The sequence below is a fragment of the Oryctolagus cuniculus genome, chromosome 8 (genome assembly GCF_051225735.1).
Source record: "Oryctolagus cuniculus isolate XC-2025 breed Fujian yellow rabbit chromosome 8, ASM5122573v1, whole genome shotgun sequence".
Classification (NCBI taxonomy): Eukaryota; Metazoa; Chordata; class Mammalia; order Lagomorpha; family Leporidae; genus Oryctolagus; species Oryctolagus cuniculus.
This window is the reverse complement of record NC_142874.1, coordinates 98,576,955-98,580,765: the sequence shown is the minus strand read 5'-3', so window position 1 is coordinate 98,580,765 and position 3,811 is coordinate 98,576,955. Positions and strand designations below refer to the sequence as shown.

General features: G+C 34.4%; 1 non-coding gene across 1 annotated transcript; it reads right to left on the bottom strand.

The window, feature by feature from the left end:
- Positions 1–3,173: 3,173 nt before the first annotated feature.
- Positions 3,174–3,298, bottom strand: LOC127483350 (U6atac minor spliceosomal RNA). The gene has a single exon (XR_007909544.3). It is a non-coding gene; the product is annotated as a U6atac minor spliceosomal RNA (small nuclear RNA).
- Positions 3,299–3,811: the final 513 nt, after the last annotated feature.

Genomic DNA, 3,811 nt, shown 5'->3' with positions numbered 1-3,811 from the left:
GTGGTGCTGTGTATAAGCTTGAGATTCTGTCAGCTAGAATGCCATCACCAGACACTAAACCAATGGGGCAGCCTGATTTTGGACTTTGAACCTCCGAATCTGTAAACCAAAGTAAACTTACTTCCTTCATAAGTAGCTTATGATAGATATTTCATTATAGTACAAGAGATTGACTAGCGCAGTGTTCTTTGTCTACTGCCAAGATTAACTGCCAACCCCTTCCAACAGGTATATTCTTCAATTCTAGCTATCATTAAGCTATTTTCGCCCTCATAGCAGGTAAAGCCGCTACCTGCAGGGCCGGCATCCCATATGGGTGCCAGTTGCTATGAATGAATGAATGAACGAATGAGTAGATGAAGGCCCAACGGTGTCATACATCTTGCTTTAGATAAGGGCTCATCATGTCAATCAAACTCTTTCAGATGTTGAGTGATAGTAAACTTCATTACATTTCTCACAAATAGAATTATTCTCTTGTGTTTTTCAAGATGAAATCATGTCTTTTGATAAAAGTCTCTCATTAAATTATAGACATGCTATACATTTTATTCTCTATCATCAACTAATGCCAAGTGCACTTTTGACTGCATGAAATATTAATTGCCTTTTCAATTTATTTTGGTGATGTTATGGATGTGTGCTCAAATTCTTACTACCAGACACATCACAGAATGTTTCAATAGGAAACAGAACTATTTCTTGTAAAACAGCATTGTCTCATGGTATTGCAGTGTGCATGACAATGTTACAATTGAAAATATGTGTCTATAAGTTCAAAACATAGTTCTTGTACTCTTGAAGATCTTACTCCTGGTGCCAAGAAAAAGCTATTGTTATGCACACTGTACACGAGCCATTTTTTATTAGTTTCTGCTAAAGGTTTTATCAAGTTTCTGTTTTTCTAGATTGCTAAGTGTATTGTAAGAAGGCTATTTTTATTGCTCTAATACATAAGTGTGGTCAGGTAATAATTTATCACTATAATATTAGGTGAATATTGTGGAAAAGATCTATAATTTTTATGTGGTTACATTTAAGAAGAGAAGACTTTATATAAAGCATTTCTCTTACACTGGCTACACAAATTTTGCTGAATATACATAATTTTTATATAAAATAATTGTTCTTTAAGGGTGCAACTCTTACAAGATCAATTAGAAGATTAAAGAATTTTTAAGACTAATGAAATTAATTTATCCCCTTCTTTAAAAGAAAATCTTATTTATTTAAAAACAATCAGAAAATGTAATATGATACCATGAAAAATATAAAATTATCCATACATCTACATTCAAGGGTATTCAACCTTAACCTTGTGTTTATACTTATCAAATTATTTCATTTATCTACATGTATGTATTTTTAAATAAAATTAAAGTCATACTTCACAAAACATTTTAATCTATTTGTTTATTTCAGTGATTAATGTATTAATATATTTTGACTCAATAACAGCATTTCCATGATGCCATTTTACATATTATAAGGTTCCATTTTAGGAATTTAATTTAGTCACTGAAATTTCAGTGTTGTGATCTCAAGATTATTTATAGTTTTCTACTATCACAAATAATTTTACACTAAGTATCTTTGCCTCCTTAATAATTTTCTTAAGATTATTACTTAAAATGGAATTGTTGAATGTTAAAAATGAATACTGCTATGTATCAGATATTCTTCTGAGTGGTACATCTATCATCTCCAAGGAGAGTTTATTATTGTTATCTGTATATTAAGTGTGAGGTGTCTAAAGCATATTGAGCTTAACTAATTTAATCAAAATTGCACAGCTATTTATTAAGTGGCCCCAGTCTGTCTTTAACAACACACCAGAGAGGACATATACTTCTTGGTAAATTGTTAATATTGCTGAATTGATCAATCACACAAGGATGGTAGTATTTAATTAGCAATGGATGGATGCTATATTTACACAAATATTGCATCATCAATTCTTTAAGATTTCCTAAAATATAGTCAGCTATTATGTTGATATGGTTGTACATAATCAGCAAGGAGTAAGCTTGACTGGTTGGTATCCTATCACATTTAAGTTCACAAGATTTTAGCATTCCCTTCAACAGACCTGAAGACCAAATTTTGGATTATAATTTTCTTGATATGACTGAACGATTCATTTTCTGTTGGATAGAGTGGACTGGTATCATCAAAACAATTTTTCTCCTAATCTATTCTTATAATTTCACACACTCTTAGCCTGAAGATGTGTACGAGTGTATCACATTGAGTGCCTCCACCTGTCTAATCTCCTCAATTACTTATCTAAAGTGAAAGGAATGCCCCAAAGAGGTGTGCTGTAATGAGCTTGCTTCATTAACCTTGAATTTCTGGCATAATTCATTTTTGGAAGGAAGCATATCAGTCTAACTTCATATGACTTGTAATCAATACTAGAGACTCCTGTGTAGCACAAATACCAAGAAGCCAAGGCAAAATGGGATTGATAGTAATTTAAACCCTTGAGTCATCTATTTAGGGAACATCCAAAAATAGGCTTAACCACTAGTCTGTTTTGATGTGAAATCAGTCTAGAATTCAAATAGCCAGTCATTTCATACTGGTATTAACATATCAGAGTGTTTGATGCCAGTAGTATTTAAAAATTCCATATGTGAGCCGGCGCCGTGGCTCAATAGGCTAATCCTCCACCTTGCGGCGCCGGCACACCGGGTTCTAGTCCCGGTTGGGGCGCCGGATTCTGTCCCGGTTGCCCCTCTTCCAGGCCAGCTCTCTGCTATGGCCAGGGAGTACAGTGGAGGATGGCCCAGGTGCTTGGGCCCTGCACCCCATGGGAGACCAGGAAAAGCACCTGGCTCCTGGCTCCTGCCAGGATCAGCGCGGTGCGCCGGCTGCAGCGGCGGCCATTGGAGGGTGAACCAGCGGCAAAGGAAGACCTTTCTCTCTCTCTGTCTCTCTCTCACTGTCCACTCTGCCTGTCAAAAAAAAAAAAAAAAAAAAAAAATTCCATATGTGAAAGTCTTCTGCCATTAATATGAGAAGTTGTAAATATATATATGCATGTATATGTATGTATACATTTACATATATGTACCTGTCTGGAAAGAATAAAAGTAAAACTGTAGTTTTAGGGGAAAAATGACACTGGTTAGGTTTTTAGTAAAAATAATTATGAAACCAAACCAACACTTCTAAGTAAGTACATATGCATTTAAAGTAGGTGGCAATACCTTAACTGTATGTGTGTTGTAAGGCCCAAGGGCCTCTTTCATCCTTGTCGAGGCGAGTGCTAACCATCTCTCCTTTAATACAACACAGTACATAGGCATTTGAAGCATCACATCTGTATTCTTTTAAAAGTAGATCCTATCTCTTCTTAGCACATCATTCAGTTCTAGTCTGTGGATAATTCTGTCTTGGGTAGCTCAGATTAACATACCATTTAAGGACTGTAATGTTATAGAAAGATAATTCCAACTTCCAACGTTATCAACTAACTGTTCCATTAAAACTTTTGAAAATTTCAGTTTATATCATGCTTACTACTGTTTTGGTGTTGTTGTTGAACAACCAGATTATTTATTTAGTCTTTATCTCCTAAATAAAATTGAGAGAAACAGAAGTGGATCATTTTGTATTTTCTTTTCCTGTAGAACAAGTAAGCACCAAACAAACAAGGCATTAGGTGGTAATTATTCAAAAAAGCAAAAATTAATACCAGTAATATGGCAACAATATTATTTTATGTTTGTAATTTGTCAACTTAAAATTATAAATGTGGGTTTAAATAGTGCAGAATGTCATTTGATTGTTTCACTCAGAAATTGTG